At 41.6% G+C, this 21338-nt stretch overlaps 1 long non-coding RNA gene across 2 annotated transcripts; it reads right to left on the bottom strand.

Annotated features, from left to right (window-relative positions):
* Positions 1-387: 387 nt before the first annotated feature.
* On the bottom strand, positions 388-3968 carry LOC121809783. Of its 2 annotated transcripts, XR_006052303.1 has the most exons (5): positions 2360-3968; positions 2056-2150; positions 1832-1930; positions 1119-1228; positions 388-1050 (listed from the first exon to the last, which is right to left on the bottom strand). It is a non-coding gene; the product is annotated as an uncharacterized LOC121809783 (long non-coding RNA). The 2 variants fall into 2 exon arrangements; XR_006052302.1 differs by having other exon boundaries at positions 1119-1930.
* Positions 3969-21338: the final 17370 nt, after the last annotated feature.

Raw genomic sequence — 21338 nt, 5'->3', positions numbered from 1 at the left:
TGGAGATGGTAATTCCCCGGGGTATGGAGACTCGGGATACGGCAACTTCCCCAATCAGACGTAGAGTCCGCACTCGCCCCAATTCCGGGTCCAGCCATCCCAGCAGAGGAACTTGGTTCGCCAACCATCGAGGTTCGGGGACTACCGACCGAATATGGACGCGATCAACAACCCATCCCAGCAATTCCAATCCTCCCAATTCCAATCCTCCCAATTCCAATACAACTAATTCCAATCTGTTTTTAAAATATTTTCGTTGTAGAATTTTCCCATATTAATAGTACGACGAAAATTTGTCTCTACTTCTCTCTTTATTAAATTGTTTTTATTATCCAAATTATTAATCTATTAAAATTTAATAACATTAAATTAAATTAAAAAATAACATTAAAAAAAAGCAAAAAAAAAATTAACATTTTAGAGGGCCACATTTGGTGGCCCTTTGAATTTGCATTGTGTTTTTTACATTTGTCATTACAAAGGCCACATGGGAGCCACAATTGGTGACCGGGCCACAAATGGTGGCCTTTGAAGGCCACCATTGTGGACACCCTTAAAACAAGCAACAAAAGTATGAAATGTATGATGTCATATCCCTACAAAACAAGCAACAAAAGACATCGTATAAAGTTGTGATACATGGGTCATATCCCTACAGAACTGTCAGAAGCGTGGCTGGACTGGCGGGCTGTCGTCATGAACAGCCTCGTCATCTCTTGCATCATCGCAACATCATTTTCCAACTTTGTTCTTTGCTAACGATCAGCATTGAGCTCCTGGCGCATTTATTCCCTTAAATTCTTCCCGCAATTCTTCGTGCAATTCTGCGCGCAATGCCTCTCTTATCTTAGCTCGCACAGAAGGATCTAAGCCGGTCGGGGCATGAGCATTCAATCCCGGAGTTCGTCCACCCACAAGGCTTTTTGCCAGATTCCCAGTTCCAAACATCCTTTTCTTTTTATCGAGCTTACCTCCAAAAACGTCATTGATAAAGATCTGGCTCAGATTTGCGTTCTCACCCTGCATTGCAGCAATCTCTTGCACTCTTGCCTAGTTAATAAGAAAAAAATTGTGTTAACAGACAGACATTTCAAGGTGATGTTATATAACTTGCTTACATCAACGTCTGCAGCTCTCTTGTATGTACACCGGTCATCCTTGAACCTGTGTGTATGTCACTGAACGATTCATACACACAATCCATGATCGATACTCCCCTCTCGGCAGCCTATTTATCAAAATATCAAAAGTTAGCTATTAACAATTCATAAAAATCACTGCTGATTCTTTTGTTTGAGTAAAAGCACGATTGAAGTGTCTGGAGATCAGTCTAATCACCAAGAGGCAATGTAAGTTTCTTCTTCTCATTATGCAATAACCATCATTCTAGACAGTAGACACAACGTGTCCATGAAATCAGTACTGAGCATGTTTTATTTTGTCAGTTTGTCACGTTTTAGTCTGCTACTACATGAAGAGTCACTGGAATTTATTTATGACATTTTATGTATTATGGGAAGAAGTATCTAGTGATCTTTACTAGAGTCACTAGATACTATTGCACCATTAACTATATGCTATTCATCATCCATGTCCCACTTAGTTAACTTGCAGTTTAAATTCTAAAACTTCTTATGCTAGCAGATCGTAGTATGCTTATTCCTCGTTGTATGCTTATTCCTGTGCCTAGTCCATCAGGTTCGGACAATCTTGCCCTCTTTGCAGCTTCAGACCTGTTGATGACATTTTGATCTTTCCAATGGTTTATCAGTCCAGTCCACGATTCTAGAGGTACATAAATTGGCCGGGATTTACCGGCTTTGTACATCACCTTCAAGGAACTGATAAAACCCGAGTATCTTCTTGCAGCTTTTTCATGCCACATCTTCTTCACCTCATGCTCCCAGTCAGAAGGCCATGAAAAATGCTCCTAATTGAGCATGTTCACATCAATGACAATAGCACACAATCAAATATGTCTAAATAAATATCATTGTAATTCCAAAAATGACCAACTTCCTGTGTACCACACATATCAGAGAAGCACTAACAAACCTGAAGATTGAGTTCTTGAAAATGCAAGGGGGGCTAACAAGATTTGGTCCAGAATATTTTTCAGAAGAGTGGCTTCAACAAATTTGAGGATTTCCCTGTATATTACAAATGAATATTACAACGACATAGTACTAATTACTAAGGGCATGAAACTTGAAAAAGTAACAAATGCAAGAAGCAAAAATAATTTGCACAGAACTCTTACATACATGCATAAATCAAGGTTTGTCATAATATGACAGTAACATTAGTATTAAAGTAACATGATGATTAAGTAGACAAATTCTGCAAAAGAAGAGCATACTTAAATGATTTTGTGGGGAAAAGTGGGCACAAGTCCACTGAGATTGTTGAAGGAAAAATCCCTGAAATATTTCAACCAAAATTCACTTGTTAGATTTGGGAAGCAATGTAAACATGTCTAAAAGAAGCCCTCTTGAGTTGCAAGCCTCTACCAGCAGCAGGCTCCATAAGATCGGTCAGCACCAAAATTATTTAAATGTTACAAAACCTCAACTAACTATAATCTAATGAGCTTTCGTTTTCTTGCTAAATTTCCACATAAAACTTCACAATCTTAAATAAGTAATAACTGTCACAAGGTAACTATGTTTACTGATACATATTTGCCACCAGACAGTACCTTCAGCTTCACTTGACCCTGCGCTGTACATGATATTGATCATCATGTTGTTTCAGCAGAAAAGTTATTTCATTAGCTACTATCTGATTTAACAATATAGTTGGCTTGATTTGCTAGCTTGTATAAATGGTTTCCATTTGAGGAGAAGCAATTGACAAAACAACTACTTAAATAGTTAAACTTGCAACTTGAACTAATTGGGACATTTATAGAGCCTAGGACATAGGCACAGACCCACTCAAGTTATGGTCCAAGCAAACAAAAAACAAATTCATGAAAAATAGAAACAACATAACAATTGACAACAATACCAGCCAAACCAGCAAAGTGAATATGATTTTGATGAATATGAACCACCTACTGGAAATGAAGAAGACAATGAATATGATTTTGATGATTCAAGCAATGGCTCAGATATGGGGGGTTAAATTAAAAATATCACACATATTTGCTTCAAAGAATCTGAAGTTTCATACAAATAAACCAATCCAACACAACTTTCTTTTAAACCAAACTATAGTTCGAACTTGAATTTTGATTAACTAAACTTTTGGAACAAATAAAACAAGGTCCCTGAGGCTGAATATATATCAGGTAAGATGGATCGATGCCTTGAACTTAATTAAGCTTTGTAATCATCCAATCTCACAAATGCCGAAAGATAGAAGAACTGAAAGCAACACGAGGACTGCGAAAGTAAGAGCAACATGAGGACAACGAAAGTAGGAGCAACATGAAAGTCACTGAGAAGTAAACATGATGTCACAATCTTAAGGTACAAATAAGATTAGCTTAAGGCACAATATAGAATTTTAGGATATGACACAGCTACAAATGAAGAGCAGAACTTCTGAAAAGCATCAGAATTCTTTCCAAAGTTTATGAGAGAAACACCATATCTCAAAAAATTGAGATTTTTATAACTGCTAAACAACAAACTTACCAACACTATCAAGGCTTATGATGCAGCTACGAATGAAGAACAACATTTCTAAAATTATCACAACTATTTCCATAATTTAAGAGCACAGAAAATATAAAATTAATAAACAAAAAACGATCACCAACACTATCAAGGCTTATGATGCCGCTACCGGTGATGGATGCTAGAGAGGGAAAGTACCAGAGATTCCAGAAAGCTCGCTGTTAAATTCTCTAAATTCCGTCCCACATCGACTTGGTGAAGATCTCATCTAATCTATATAAGTGTGGATAACCCTCCCCCTTATGAGGCCTTTTAAGGGGTGAGTGGCTCATTTCTAATATGGTATCAGAGCGGGCCCAAGTCGATGATGGTTTTCTCTTTATCTCTTATCTACCTCACGAGTGGAAGACCGATGTCCTTTCCGGCCCACATCGATGATGGTTTCTCTGGCATTGCCTACCCACGTGATGGAAGACCGATGTCCTTTCCGGCCCACACGTGAGGGGGCATGTTAAATTCTCTAAATTCTGTCCCACATCTCGATGATGGTTTCTCTTGCATTGCCTACCCACGTGATGGAAGACCGATGTCCTTTCCGGCCCACACGTGAGGGGGCGTGTTAAATTCTCTAAATTCCGTCCCACATCGACTTGGTGAAGATCTCATCTAATCTATATAAGTGTGGATAACCCTCCCCCTTATGAGGCCTTTTAAGGGGTGAGTGGCTCATTTCTAATAAACAGTCTCGGGTGACAACCATTTCAATGAGCTCAATTGCGGAATAAACCGGTTCGTTGTGAAAATTCACCCAAGTTGGAGACGGTGACCAGGTTTTGTAGAGGGTAGGAGAATCACCGCGGCGACACAGCGGTGGAGAGAACAATTGACGGAGGAAATGGGGAAAGTGAGAAAAGTTAGGGCGGAGCAATGGTCTAAATATATTGCAAAATCAAAAGATATATCTAAGCACCTGAGTAATCGAGGCAGAGGCAGAGGCAGAGGTCGAGCTCGTCGGCGGGGAGCTCGGCTGCAATGGTGGTGGCGGCTCAATTTTGGATTCTAATGAGTTTAGCTGCAACGGTGGTGTCGTCTCAATTTTGAAGATAATTTCGGATTTGTGGGGCAATCTACTACTAAGATAACAAAAATGTACACACTTTGTTATTTCTTCCATCTATGGGAAAAACTCCATCCATGTTGGCACCTTATTAAGTAAAAACGTCAACCAAGTAGGCATTTTACATTTTATTTTGACTAAAGTCCCAAAATGGTCCTTAACATATTGCGTTTTTTTTTTTATTTTGGTCCAAAACATTATCTTTTGAATTATTCGGTCCCTCACATTTGAAATCGGATCACATTTGGTCCATTTTAGACAGTTCCGTCAAATTTTTGACGGTTTTAATTATAATGTCACAAATCCGTCACTAATCCGTCACAAAATCCATCACTAATCCCCTTTTGATAGAAGGGTTGGCGAGAGAGGGATTGTGTCTGTTTCAGCAACGGGCATCGGTTTTAGTGAGTCTCGAGATTTTCCTCAAGCACGGAGCTAGCAAAGACACCGCAAACATGAATGGAAATAATCGGTTAAGAGTAGCAAAATTAGAAGAGGTGAGAAGGGGAATATTACTGATAAGGATCGATTGGGCATGGAATCCACTGGGCGTCGGATCTCTAGGTGTGGTCCCCGCAAAATCTGGACAATTGAAATTAGGAATTCATCAGCATTGCATATTCAAGTTGGGGATAAAGGTGTGGCTTGTGCGAGAGAGAGAGGTTACGGAGAATCGAGGAGAGGGGAATTAGCACAAAATCTCCTCTTCTTGGGAAGCCATAATTTGCAGTGTGTTGCCATTTTCTTCTACATATGCTTCGCTTAAACCCTACAGAGGGATTAGTGATGGATTTGTGACGGATTAGTTTCTCCCAATTAGTGATGGATTAGTGACGGATTTGTGACCCGGTAATTAAAATCGTCAAAAATTTGACGGAACCGTCCAAAATGGACCAAATGTGATCCGATTTCAAATGTGAGGGACCGAATAATTCAAAAGATAATGTTTTGGACCAAAATAAAAAAAAAACGCAATATGTTAAGGACCATTTTGGGACTTTAGTCTTTTATTTTTGATTTTATGCAAATACAATACTTATTGTAAAACGCCGTCCCATTTGGTGTGTTTTGATAAAAAAAAACGCCACTAAAGTTGGCGTGTTTAAGCAATTATCGAAAAAATCCATAATCATAATTATAGACGCCGATTACGTTAGCGTTTTTAAAAGATTTTCAGAGAAAAAGTAAATTCAGAAACGCTATTGACGTTGGTGTTTTTTGACAGAATGAGTCATCTCGATTAAATTCTGCAAATGAACTAAGGACAGTAAAACGTCAACGAGAATGGCATGTTTAACAGTAAAATGCCAACCTGGTTGGCGTGTTACCGTTGAAACAGATATCAGTCAGATCTCTCTCCAAAATCGCGAACCCTAATCCTTTACCCTCCCTAAATGCGAAAAACCTTAAAGTTGCGCGAAACCCTTGCTTGGGTCGACGCAATCGGCGATTTGATCGTGAAGATTTAGATTTTGGCTCATTCTTCCACACATTAGTCTTCCTATTCGGTTAGTATATATAATTTTTTACCAATATTTGATGGATTGTTATAATAGTATATATTGTAGTGTAATTAATAGAAAAATATTGATGATATATAAAGTTTCCTCTACATAATGATGAATATAAAAATTATACATATTTATTTGTGTTTTACATTATTGCAGATAGTATGACGTGGTGTGTCAATTTATATTGGGGTGGAAAGATAATTCCCGGGGCAGTTATTTCATATGATCCTCCTTTTTCAAAAGGATTCATTATGTTGGATGAAAATGTTTCCTACGATAAGTTTGTGGGTACAATTTGTGAAAGGATGGGGATAAACATATTTGAAAACAAAGTTCAAATAATATGGAAACGTACTATATGCGTTGGATCCGGAGTCACGTTTATAGGTACTCTACTAGAAGAAGTATGCATGCCACTAATGTTCAGTGAGAGTATGGCTACAGGAGGTCAAATTGAATTATTTGTTGAGTATTCGACAATTACTCAATAAAATAGTTGATAAGGCTCGTTTCATGCATCTATTTTTGGTCTAAATTCTGTGTTTTCCATGGTGCTAACGTGTAATTATAAGTCCAGGTGCGTGAATATTATGCCGGACCCAGGAACGTGTTCTATTTACCAGGGCAGAGGAAATATGAGCAAAAAGTGAAGAAAATGAGCAGAATCCTCGAGGGCATAAACGTCAAACCACAAAGACCGATTGCCCTAGGGATTGGAGCCGTGTCTATAAATACGAGGAAAAATATCAAAGAAAAATGTTTTTTTGGGGGGAGATAGGAAAATCCTTAGTTAGTTTCGGCTCACTCTTCATCTTCACTCACTTAGCTCACGCGTTTGGTTTCATATGGGGAATTCTTGGTAGTGGTGTAGTTTCGGTGTCTTCGGAAGTGTAACACCATCCTGATAAGGGCGAAGAAATAATTTTAATTTTCTGCACGTACTCACTTTCGCCGACTTCCTTGCCGGAAGTTCGGCTACTGTTTTGAGGCTACATTTGCAGTTTTATGCTTAATCTAGTTTCTATTTTTCTGTTTCCGCTCTGATTCTGATGCTTTACTGTTTGTTTACTGATATGGATGCTTTTCACAACTGTTGGATATTTGAAGTTGAGATCGGAGAGATCTGAGTGGATTTGTTGGTTGTTGGTTTGAATCGAAGTTGGAGGTTATGGATTTGAGTTTTGTTGGTGTGAATCTGATGGATCTAGTGTAGATTTCCTTTTTAATGTTTAAATCTGAGTACGTGCTTTTGGATTTGCATGGAATTTTCTATTACTATTGATTTACTTGACCTAGTAGATTAGATCTGTTAATTTTCTGCTTAATCATCATGTTTAACGTCCGATCTGAAGTTTGCTCTGTTCTGTTCCAGTTCATGTTTGTTTACTGGAGAAGATGAAGATAATCGGTATTTAGAATCAGATCCGCTTTAGTGTGTTAGTTGCAGCTTTCTTGTCAGTAGCTATTTAAGGAAATATGTTTTGTTACTTTTTTTTATGTTCTGTTGTCTCGCTGTTTAACGAAACTTTACCTGACCCAGTAGTTTGATAATTGTTCCAAAGTTAATTTCCAGTTTCGAATCATGCATGTGATTATGTTTGAAGCACTTTCAGTTCTCTGGATCCAATAGATAGAATAGATTAGTTTTAATTTCCCAGGTCTAGTAGTAAAACTCAACCCTCTTGTTGCGTGGCAGCAGCCAAACCCTCCAAAATTCTCTTAATGCATTCCAAACCATTCCCTATACTAGCCAATAGTATAGAGGGTTGAGGTTTTGAAGCGGGATTGTTGTGACAACGACTGAATTCTGAGAGTTCATTATCTCCTAGACCCTGTGCTCTAGCGAATCCTCTGAATCTAAGAGTTTACTTTTACATAGCAGCAATGTAACGCCCGTACTTTTTAAGTACTAATGTTACAATAGCTATCTTAATCTTTGTTGGAAATGGGAACGATGAAATTAATTAAAGTTTTCCGTGAACTTTGAATAAATAAAGAGTTATGCGAAAAGTAAAAGTTGGGCTTCTCAATTAATTAAAATCCAATGTTTTATTTTTTTACAATTTGGCTTTGGGCTTGATTTATTTACAACAAAATAAATCATTTTGGGCCTATGAACTTCAACAAATAAATAAAATATGGGAGATAGTTTTGAGCCCAATTTCTTCTCTCCCCCACGCCAACTCTAAGGCTCTCAACCTTCCATGATTTTCCATCTTCCACCTCCCAACCTTCCATCCTCCATAATCAATTCAGCAAATCAAAGGTCACACAATAAATAGAATTTCCTTGCTAATTAGTCTCCTCTCTTTCCCTTCTCACATCAACTTTGTCAAACAAATCCAGAGAGAGAGACATGAGAGAGAGCCGAGAGAGAGTTGGACGAACTGTTGCCTTTTCGTTTCAATTGCAGCAAGTCAAGAAACGAATCAGCCAAACCAAGGAGCTCATCCCTTTCGATCCCACCAAGTTCATAGCAACGAAGGTATAATCCCTTCCCTTTGATCATTGTTACAAAAAGCATATCATCACACCTTAATCTCCCACACATAACTTAATCCAACAAGTAACTCAATCGAACATCAATAATCGAGCACCGCTGTGATTAATCGAAAACGAAAGAACATAATTTGGTAAAGAGAACTTATCTTTCGGGGTTGTGCGGGGCTGTTCGGGTTGGGTTCGGGACGTTTCGGGGCTGCGCGGTGGCTGTTCGGAGTTGTTCGGGGCGGCGCGGTGTCGTTTCGGAGGCTGCCGAGCAGTGAGTGGCGGAGCAACAACGGCAAGGCGCCTGCCCGGCGTTGTTGTTCAGCTGATCGGTACAGCAGCAGCTCTTCCGGCGACGATGGCAGCAGCCTGACTCCACAGTGGCGGCGAATCGCTGCAGAAGACTGACCCGACGACGGCTGGGAGACAGCAGCGGCGTCGACTACGCCGACTGCACCGTGACAGCAGCGTCATTTCTTCTCGGCGAGTGGTAGCCGGTGGCGTGGAGTCGACGGTCTCTTTCAATTGGGGGATCGGCGGATTTGGGGGAGAAAATGTGAAAGGAGAATGGGAGAGAGAGGGGGGAAGTGCCGAGAGGGAGCAGGGGAGTATTCTTTGGTGGACTCCTTTTCCTTTAACTTTTAAGTTGGGCCTCTCTATGTTGTTTGGGGCTTTTAAATTAAATTGGAGGAATAAGGTGTGGAAATAATTAAGCTTTGAGGCTTTTAAATAAATCTTTGAGCCATTAATTAATTGTGGGGAATTACTTAAGTAATTCTTGATTAATGTCAAGGATGAATAATATATCTCAAGTCCGAAATAAATATAATTTCGAATGGAAATAATTGCGATAATTTAATTATGCGCTTGTTTAATTTTGGGAATTTAATTCGAACCGTGGTGGAAAATACGAGGTGCCAACGAAGGAAGTATTGGTGTAAGCGGCCGACCGGCGACGCCTTCGGCGGCCGCCGAATAATCGAAAATGCACGAAAACCGAGAAATGAGATAAAAGACTTTAATTAGAGTGCATGCATTCTAAATGGTTTCTTTCTTGAGATTGATGTGTACTTTTTTTTCTCAAAAAGGTGGTTCGCATGCTCGTTAAAGTCGGATCGAGAAGTTTGTTAAGGAAATTACTAAGCTTTTGAGGTGGGCTTTATTACTTAAACTCTTTTATTGCAATGATATGTAAATGGAGAGATAAGGGTGGTTTAAATGTTATGTCATGCCGTATTTTATGTTTTGAATTGCCTATCTGATTGTCTACTAGGATAATGTCCTACTAGACTTTGATGGTTAACGAATTCGGGTCTGACTAGGGAGTGAGTTCCTACTTAGACTAGTGCACTGATGGGGATCGTGAGCCGTCCTTTGTGGTCGGCCGGTCCAGTGATCGAGTTTGTGGCCACATTCTCGCTTCACATGATGGTTCAGATATGGTACACGATGGGGGATGATGATGATGATGGGCTGTACAGCCATGTTTTACGATGGAAATGATTTTAGTGTTTCTCGGTATTTTTTTAAAGTAAAACCCGAGTTTCTCTCAACGGTGGCTTGACATAACTTTATTGATGAAATGTATTTTGGGCATGAGTTCACTGAGTGCATCAAGTACTCAGCCCCTGCATATGTTTCCCTATGTGCAGGTTGAGCGTGGACGGGGGACGGAGGATGTTGAGTATTTGGACGAAGGCAGTATTCAATAAATGTTCCGGTTGCTATTGTGTCTTCATACATAGTAGTAGCCAACTCTCAAATGCTTCCGTTACGTCAAGTTTTAGAACTCTTATGTTATCTTTATTCTGTTGGACTATTTTTCCTACGAACTTTGTTGCTTCGTTATTTCAGACTATAATTTGGTAATAAAGTTTCATCTCTTGATCTACATATTGTACCCCTTGATTGTTTTCCCCTTTCTTCCCCGCTTCTTTATTCCCCCATTAGTCGCGACTCACCGTACTTTCTATCCCTAGGAAGTGCGGTCGTGACAAGCAACAACATCCAATCCGCTCTTCAAATGGCGCTGTTGCCGGGGATGGATGGCGTTATTAGTGTTTGCATTTAGAGATTTTGGTGTATATAGTTTTAATTTTTTGTTTTCTTTTCTTTTCTTTTCAGTTTATGAGCATAGGCATAAGGTCTGGACACTGGAATAGCTTATTTGGTTGGAGAGAAGCAAAATCTAGTTGGCAGATCAAGAAAACAGTCTCCCCTGTTACTACCCGATCTGGGTTGACAACAGTAGATCCAATCCAACTGAGTTCGGAAAGTGACGATGACCTAGCCCCACTAATCAAGGAAGAAGTCGAGTCTACTACAGGCTTAGAAGAAGAAGGAGCCGTTAAAATGGCAGCTAAACCAGACAACGATCTAGAGATCCGCTCGCTCAATGCTCATTTGAACGGCGAGCCGGCGCAAGCAATAGTGATCACCCCAGCTCAGAGTTTGATAGACATCAAGACCAATGTACTGGCAGTGATGCCACACTTCTATGGCCGTAAGATAGAATATCCCTACGAGTTCCTACACGAGTTTTGCAAACTCTGCAGCATTTAGAAAAGGCCGCCCAACTCGACCGAGGAAGATTATAGGCTACGTGCTCTTCCTTTCGCACTGAAGGGAGAGGCGAATACTTGGCTACTGAGGCTGCCGGCAAACTCTATAAGCTCATGGGCGGATTTCAGGCTACTGTTCTTGGACTACTTTTTCTCGTCGAATAAGATAAATGCAATTAAGAAGGAGATTCTGGCATGTCGACAGGATTATGATGAGTCTCTGAGCCAGTATTGGTCGCGTTTTAAGGGATTGCTCGATTCATGCCCTAACAACCGAATGTGCAAAGCAGAGGTTTACAACATTTTCTATGAAGGGGCGAATCCGGAATCTAAGGATTTACTAAACTCTTCGAGCGGGGGAAATTTCACCAAGAAACGAGTAAGTTAGGCCCGAGAGATATTGGGTAGGCTAATCGATACTAAGAAGGCGTACGACTCACCTCGCACCATCCTTAAGAGAGGGAGTGTAGAAGCAGTGTACGTGCAAAGTGAAGACCGGATAGATAAGCTGGAGAAAGCAATTCTGATTGCCTTAGGGAAGAACAATTCCTCGGACCCAGGTGAGAAGAGCAAGCAAATGCCAGGTCCAGAGGAAATATACCAGTGCTATGGTCAGCAAAGTGTCACGGCCGCCCCTACTAAGGATAGTGAAGACCGGGGAAAACGTGACGAGGGGAGGGACTAAGGAGAGGGGAAGAAATGGGGGACACAATAAAAGTTGACACTTAATGCAAAAATTTGATTAACTTCCAAAAGGGAAAATACTTTAGTCTACAGAAACATTCTAGTTTATCAAAAGTAAGCAGCGGAATAAAGTCTCAAAGTATTTGACACAATAAAGTCATACGAAGTAAAGTAAACTCTTGTGACATCATTTTTCAAAAGTAGCAGCAGAAATAAGTTATCAAAGAGAGTCATAGAATGACGCCTATGTATGAAGACACAACGCATCCAAATTTCCTAAGCCGACTCAACATCCATCGCAACACCCCGCTCAACCAGCACATAAAGAAAACATAAGCAGGGCTGAGTATTTGATATACTCAGTGAACACACGCCAAAATATTTGATAAAAGTTATGTCATCCATACCATAGTGAACTCGAGTTTTAACATTTTAGAAAAGAAATATCATCGAGTATCACAAAAACATTTTCATAGCCTGGCCAGGCAAAACAATCTCTCTACTTTCTCAACAATCAATCATTCACATCCTCTTACCATAGTGCGACGAAAGTGTGGCCACATTATTCACCCACGAGACCGGCCGACTAGCAAGGACGGCTCCCGATCCCACCTGTGTACACAGCCTGATAGGGTTTGCGGCCCTACTCAGACCCGAATTCGTTTATCATAGCCCTATAGCCTAATGGAGCGAACTCACAAACTAGGCATCAAGCACAATCTCAACATAGCCCTATAGCCTAACGGAGCAAGCTCAAACGAACTAGGCATCAGGCAACAATCTCAACATCAAAACAAACATGACATGGCATAACACTTTAAACCACCCTTATAGCTCCAACATCGTAATTTTGAAACGCAAAAGAGTTTAGTAAAAGAAAGCCCACATCGCTTGCTTATACCACACAATCACGACTTTACGCAACCTTTTGCTCTTGGTACCCTCGTACGTACAACAACCCTTGTCAATATCAACACACAATCAAGTTTTCCATTATTACAATTATTATGCATGTCCTATCGTTCCTTTCATCATTTTCTTAGATTGCCCATCCCCAAACGTTCATCAACAAAAACGAAACGAACACTCAAGCATACATCAACGTGTAACACATAGCCACATCATAGGATACGTTTCTTATTCACACATGTATCATTTATTCACTCAAAACTTGACAACAAGTATTATTTTAACATGACAGAAATCTGGCAGAACTGCGCAGTCGTTTTGTAGAAATCATTAAAAATCCATCCGACCTCCGTTGGGGCTGAAATTCTATCACAACACAGTAGACACATCAAATATCATCCATTTAAAATTTAACATCAAAATCACATCTTTAGGTAGGTCAAATCAAAAACGAAACTTACTGGACGAGAATACAAATTCTGACAAAACTGCGCAGTTAACTTTAAAAATTCATTTAAAATTCATCTTTTGTCAAAAGAGGCTGAAATTTATACAAAACATATAAGACATCTCAACTTTTACAAAGTTAAAAATTGTGCCAAAATAAGATCGTTTGGTCGGTCAAACACACGTCGGAGTCTACTGTCCAAACACCACAGTTTTCATGCTTCACAAATTCGAATTAGGGTTTATCTATCATTCATCCAAACACATATATTCATGCTTCCAACACATAATCATGCCTCAAAAAGATCTCACAACCAAGTTCTCATATATTCACATATCATTCACCAACGAATCATCCACAACCTCACACATACACATACATAAACACATATCCACATACTTTCTCATGCAAAACATCAATCCCAACTGATTAATTTTTAGATCTATGATTTCTACACTCACTATATGCATGAGGGAATCAAGAAACATGGGTTCAATGGAAAGGATGAGAAAGAGAATTCAAATATATCTTTCTTGTTAAAAAACAATCGGTAGGAAAGATAATTGGTGCGATTCTTCGATGAATCTTGAATTTCTAACTCCAAATTGATGCAAGAACAAAGGATTGGTGAAGAATTGTTGGAGAAGGAGAGGGGGAGAAAAAAATCGTGTGGGAAAGAGGAGAGGAAGAGAGCGGCGTGAATAATGGGGCTAAGGTTAGGGTTTGACTTATTTATTCTCTAGGTTTAATCCCACACTTAAATAAAATAATTAAATTGTGGGGAATAAAATAAAATCCCACGATTAAAAATGAAAGTAGGCGTGTAGAATGGGAGAGATCAAGGAAAAAAATACTTAAATCCTCAAATCAAATAGGAATAGGATATAAATTTGGTAAGATATGGTAAGATTTAATTGGATTTTAAATAAAGGAAGGATACAAACAAGATACCAATTAAATCCACAAAATAATTCATTCTCCTAATTACTAGGAGATTTCAAAAATCTCAAGGGATGGCATAATTTGGTTTGGATTTAATTTGGATAAATATCCCAAAGCAATTAATTAAATCCAAGAAAGAAAGTATTATTTTCAATAAGTAGGAGGGCCGAAAATTTCAAATAAAATGGCTAGAATGATTATGCATGATCCCATTTAATTTAATTCACACATTGGAAGCTTAACCACATTAACTCACATAACCAACAACAACTAATTTCACATAATTAACTCAAACATATAGAGACTAAATTCCCACAAAAGAAATTCTCATTCAACATCCACATTTATTTTTAAAAAAAATCTATCAAATAAAAATAATAATAATAATAATAAAAAGTCACAATTTTCCGGGGTGCCACATCCTTCCCCTCTTAACAGGAATTTTGTCCCGAAATTTGGTCGTCTCACAAAAACAAATCGGGGTACTTCTCTCTCATCTTATTTTCAACTCCCATGTGGCTTCCTCGGGACCAGGGTGTTCCCATAACACTTTCACGGATGCTATTGACTTGTTTCGTAACTCTTGCACCTTTCGATCTAAGATTGCTTCGGGCCTCTCCTCGTAGCTCATGTCAGGTGTCAGGACAACCTCTTCTTGATGGATCACATGCTTGGGATCAAACACGTACTTGCTCAACTGCGACACGTGGAACACTTTGTGAACATTCCCGAAACTAGGAGGTAACGCCAGACGATACGCCACATGACCTACTTCATCAATAATCTCATACGACCCTACAAAACGTGGTTTCAATTTGCCCTTCACTCCAAACCTCACAACTCTTCTCGTTGGGGATACTTTCAAGAAGACTTTGTCACCAACATCGAATTTGATCTCCGTTCGGATCACGTCAGCGTACGACTTCTGCCTATCTTGAACCTCTTTGATCCTTGCACGGATTTGATGCACAATTTCGGTCATCTACTTGATAGCGTTGTTGTTAGTATTCGTTGTCATCAGAAACACAACTTTCTTACTTTCTTTCACGTGTACGAAACGATAAAACACAAGTGCGCAAAGTTAAGTAAAAAGTGGAACTTTCATAGATAGCTTGTAAAAGAAAGACAAAACATTCGTTCAAGACTAAAAGCAAAAGGGGTACTACTTCTACTCGTTTCTAACAACTTAAGACAGAAACAAACATCGAATTATCTATCGTTATTTTCTTCCTCTTCGGGGTTCTCTTCTTCTTCCGGGTCCTCTTCTCCGTGATATTCGTCAAGCAAACAGAGGTCTTCGTCATCCTCCATGGCATCCCATGCATAATTGTCCTCGAAGCCCGGAACCATTCCTACTTGTGCTCCGGCTTCATCTCCTGCCACGGGTCCAACCTCGATCATGTGTTTGTCCTCCCATACTATCTCGTCTTCCTCCTCTTCCGCCGACAATGGTAGCCCAAAACGGGAATCGACTAGAGCACACTTCACGGCCTTCAAGAAACCGTTCATGTCACCATCCATCGCGTTACTTCGCTGTTCGTACCAAGTGAACCGACTGCCCGTTGCTTCTATCCAATCCTTCCAACTCTCGGGCATTAACCCAACTAGCTTTCGTATGCCACCGTATTCCGTCTCATAGTACCCCTAGATCTCTTTGTTAGAGTTTAGTATACTGAAAGCATCTTTCGAAAATGCTTGTATATGTAATAACTCTTTTATCCATTTGTTACCATTTTATGAGAAAGAATATTTTGTTACAATGTATTTTGCTTATGTATTGCTTATGTATTTATGAGATGCTGAAATGCGTTTTCCATTTAAATACACAGTTTAAGCAAAATGAGTCTAAGTCTTCTGCATAGTAGACGAGTTGTGAGCAGCGTTCACAGTAGGTAACTTGTCAGTTCTTGCAGAAGGAAAATTGTTTCACAACCTAGATAGGCTTTGACTACCTATAGTGAAAGGTTCCGATGCCAATCCGAAAGTTTCCTTACCTAAGGAAATGAACGACGTCGGTGTGGCCAGTGCATTCCCCCCCCCACTTTACACTTGTCTGTCCTCAGATGAGGCTGTGAAGTGGAAAAAGGTAATGGCCAGTATGGTTGACGCACAGACATACCAAAATACAACAAAACATACTTATACTAAAAACTTCTCGCACTTAGACTATATAATAGGCTAAGTAGGAGAGTTTAAAATCTAAACAGAAACCAACAAACCTAAACACATATATACAACAAACTCCTCACACTTAGACTACGCAGTAGGCTAAGTGTGAGCTACATGCACACGAAAACAAAACAAAGAAAAACACAACACATGCGTCAAAATAGCGAACCTTGACTTCTCACACTCTGACTATTGCGTAGGCTAAGTGTTATGAAAAGGGTTTGCTCACATACTACACAGATTATACTACCTAAAAAAAACAGCAAAACACAATTAAAATACGAAAAACTAAAAACTGAAAATAAAAAGAAAACTAACTTGTCATGAGGGGGGTGCGGTCACATGTTCCTCCTGCTCCTTCGCGGGGCAGGCTTTGGTGCAGGTGGTTCCGTTGGTTGTTCCTCCTCTGTCTCGGACTGGTTTCCTTCAGGCTCGGCAGACTCCTCGGCATCTCCGTCCTCTTGTTTCTCCTCTTCTGTTTGGGGTCCTTGTGATCCGACTTCCTGGCCTCCGTGGCCGCTTGTACCAGCTTCTCGTACTAACTTTTCAGCAGCTAACTCCCTCAAGATTCCTTCCATCACAGTTGCCAAACGGTTCAACTCCGCCCTTGCTTTCCTATTTTCATCGGCTAACTCCGCCACTGCTTTTTCCAACCTCTCCTGCCTCTGCTCCTGAGCTGGTGTTCCCTGGGCTGCCGTCGCTCTCTCGGCTGGTATAGCTTCTTCTCCCATCGCGTAGAAACGTGGTATGCCCTGCCTCATGTAAACGGTGTTCGTTCGGACGAACAATGGTGTATAAAAGAGGGTCAGGAGGGTCGACCATCGTCAAGGGGGATAAGTCCTCTCCCTCCGAGATAGCTATGTTGTTCCTGACAAAAACTTCCAATATATGGTAGAGGGAGAGGTTCCTCGCTGGGTGGGTGGCGATGAGGTGACACTGGTACGCGGTCCAGAAGCCCAGGTGCACTGTCCTCCCGCGCTTAGCACACCCGAGGAGGTACAGTTCGGTCATTGAAGTTCGGACGGCGGAATTTGATTGCCCCAACAAATTAAAATCCAGGTAAAGCTGTACCAGACGCAAAATCGGGTTGTTGAAGTGGACGGAGCGGGAAATCGTGGACTGGAACTTCCCTGCGTCAGGGTGAGTAAGATCCTCCCAGGCTTCCTGGGGCTCAAATTCAATGTGCCTCCGGGAAATTCCCCTCTCCCTACTTCTCCATTCTGGCCCTATGGCCTCTCCTAAACTACACATTCCCAATCTGACCGTCCACTCAATCAAGCTCATGCTCACCTCTTTTCCGAATACCCTAAAGGTTATGGACTCTTCATCCAGATCCGTAGTGACCTTGAATCTAAAGGTAGTGAAAAACTCATTTGCTAGCCTTACAGGTATACTCGGATCCCCATTCTCCAACAACCAATCAAAACCCAACGCACGCAAATGCAACAAGAGAGGCTCACGGGAATTCAATTCATCAAGTGCTGGGAAAAAGAGTACATTCCCACTCTTAATCTGCTTGCTGCCGTCGTCCTTGTCATCAAACGCATCCTGAAGCTTTTTTAGTGCTGAAGTGCTTCATGTCTTCTATTAGCTAGTCAGTGAGCTCCACCTTCCAACGCCGGTACTTAAATATTTCCACGGGAGGATGCATCAACTCTCGATGGTTGTGTGGGAGCTGCTTCTCGCCATACTCCTCGTCCTCTAGGGAGACGTCGCTTTCTGACCCCGATTCTTCACTTGCGGTTTACTCACTGTCACTCGGCTCCTTTCGGCGCGGTGGGGCTCTCTGATCTGACTCTGTGATGGCGATGCCGGTGTTGATTGTGCGTTGCTTCTTGCTGCTTGGTTTCTTCTTAACAGGGGTTTTCCCCTTCCTTTTCCTCTCCTTGCGGTATCTGTCCTCATCTCCGTCTTCATTTTCCTCCGGTCTCTCCTCTGTTGGTGTTGAAGGCTCCTTCTGGGTAGTAGACTGGGTCTCCAAGCGGATATGGGTACTGTCATCTCCTGGCTCTGGGTGACCTATTGACTCCGATGCGAGGTCCAGACCCTCAGCCATCGTGTCAGTTTCTTCTCTCTGGTCACTCGGCGTGGGTGAGACCACCTCGGTTGCTGTCGAGGCATCTTTCAAGTTGGTAGCCGACAAGGATTCCTCCCCAGGTTTTGTAGGAGTAGCCCTGTCTTCTTCACTAGAGATTTCCAACGCACTTGCTGCCGTGTTTGCTCCTGCCTTGCTGGATGTCCATTTCCCGAGGCATCTTTGCGATACTCTCTTTAGCTTCAGCCGTTCTGCCTTTGGATCACCTTTCAACACCAATTTTCTTTTAACTGCTTTCGGTTTCAATACTGGTGGTACCACCTGCTCTGGTTCCGCTGGTTGTACCTCGGTATCCTTCTCCTCGATTTGTGTATCACTCTCCCCTGCTTCTGGCTGGGGAGTCACCGACTTCGGCTCTTCCTCTTCGGTCTGTTTCTCTTCCACCTTGTCTATTGGCTGGTGGGCTAGGCCTTCTGGGTCGTTCCTTGTACCAGCTTCTTCACTCTCTCCTACTGCCTCCAATGCGAGGTCCAGACCCTCAGCCATCTTGGCAGTGCCATCTTCCATCCTGGTTACCTCGTTCAAAAGCTCCTCAAACTCCTCATCAGTCATAAGGACTTTCTTTCTAGCCGTTTCGTTCAGATCTATCCCCTCTCTTTCTATTTCTTGGAGAACGAGTTCCGCTACCGGTGTTCTCTCCGATTCATCTTCTTCCTCCCGGCTCTTCTACTCCTCACTTGCTTTCCATTCGCCTTCCCCTAGGTCAGAGTCATAATAGGTAGAAAGAGGGTCAACATCCATTGGTTCGATTTGCTGGCGAGTCGAGGAGGGTTTTGAGGATTCTGATGGTGCGGTCGTCAAGGGAGATTTCTTTTCTGGTGGGATTGTTGAGGAAGTTGGAATGGAAGTCGGTGGGTGCACTGTGGGTTGAACATTTGTTTCTGGGGTAGGTACTATCGGGGTTCCTCCGGTCATGCTTGATCCGCCTCCGATTTGGCTAAAACCCGCCAACACAGCCGCCCAATCTTTATTTGGGTCCTGTTGCCTGAGGAACTCCGCCAGTTCGTTCAAGGGAATCATCGTCGGAGCCTGAGGAATCGGCTCTTGTGGTTGCGGTTATGGGTTTGGCGGCCGCTCTTCAGTCGGCGGTTGTATTTCTGGGGTTTCATCTCGGAGGTTTGAAGAGGGTCTCACCGAGGCGTGATTGTTGGCCGCTTTCTTTAAATCAACTTGTTAGGGAAGTGTGTCTGCGGGTAGAAGGTTTTTTGCAGCATCCCCCTCTTTTTCTAATTCACCATCTGAGAATTCCTCTGTACTGGCTGGTAGTTGAGCCCATGCGGCTCCAATAAATTCTGATTTCTGACAAAAGTTCATAATTGCTTTTTCTATCTCTTCATCAGTCAACCCTTGGCTGCTGATCAGATCGCACCATGCAGCTGCTTCTACATCAGCCTGTCCATACACATCCAACGCTTGGAGTTTTTCCTGCAATAATTCGGTCTCAAGAAAATCATGGACCAGGGGGTCAATTACATCAACATAGCATAGATTTTCAGAATCGATAGGCTTCTTCATGGCCTCATTGATATCAAAAGTAAATTTCTCCCCATGGAAATCTATACAAATCGTCCCCTCAGCCATGTCCACGATTGTCTTAGCTGTCCTAAAAAACGGTCTCCTAACAATATACCACTAGACTCCCTAGCTTCAGACTCACTCATCTTGATCACATAAAAGTCAGCAGGATAAGTAAAATCATGCACTCTCACCAACACGTTTTCTAACACACCCTCAGGATTTATGCATGACCTATCAGCCAGTTGGATTAATACCCTAGTGCTTGTCAACTTCACTCCTTTCAACCGGTTATAGATTGACAATGGCATGACATTTATAGACGCTCCCAGATCACACATTGCATGCTCAACCTTTACATCTCCTATAATTATAGGTAGAGTGAACATACCTGGATCGGCCTTCTTGGGCGGTAGCTTCTCCTGCACTATTGCTGACGCTATCCCTTCCACCATGATTTTTCCATTCTCCTGGGCCTTCCCAGCTATTAACTCTTTGATGAACTTCCCAAGCGGGGGTAACTTCACGGCTTGGAGGAATGGGTATGGTGACATCCAGCTTCCCAAAAATCGATAGGTAATCGACTGGGTTCTCTTTCTTCCTCTTAGTCACGAAACGGTAAGGGAATGGTTTTCTTCCTTTCGCCTCGTCTATCGGTGCTTCCTCAGCCCTTCCGGAGTCTTTCTTGGGCACATTCTGGGCTGGAGCTTCTTTCATGGGTTCTGTTTCTTTAGGAAGGTCTTCCTTGGGCAGCATGCCTTTGGTTTCATCTTTTTCCAATGGCGCTTCATCCAAAAAGAACGGATCTTGTATCTGAGATAGGGGTCGGTTTAGCTCTTTTTCCGAGACGACTTCTTTCAGCAACTTGGTCCCACTAGGCTCTCCACTGGTTTTCTTCGGTTGGGGTCCCTCATAGGCAGTACCGGACCGCAATGTGACCTTGCTCACGTTTGCCTTTTCAGGTACATGGACTGTAGATGGGAGTTTCCCGGAATTCCCTTTCATTTCACCCATCGAACTGGCCAGCTGGGCCAACTGCCTATTCATCATATCAATATTCGCCTTATGTTCCTTCTGGGCACTCTGCATCCTCTGCACCACTTCATTGTTGGATTGCAACTCACCTTTAATACTTTGCTGCGAAGCGTCAATTCTCCCATCATGTCCTCCATAGATCTCCTCGACCTGTTAGGATATTGGGACTGATTTGGTCCTTGGTGATGGTTATACTGGGAATTTTGGTTGGGCTGGAAATTTTGGAAGTTTTGTTGGTTCTG

The sequence above is a fragment of the Salvia splendens genome, chromosome 6, assembly GCF_004379255.2.
Source record: "Salvia splendens isolate huo1 chromosome 6, SspV2, whole genome shotgun sequence".
Taxonomy (NCBI): domain Eukaryota; kingdom Viridiplantae; phylum Streptophyta; class Magnoliopsida; order Lamiales; family Lamiaceae; genus Salvia; species Salvia splendens.
This window is presented reverse-complemented; position numbering and strand designations above follow the sequence as displayed.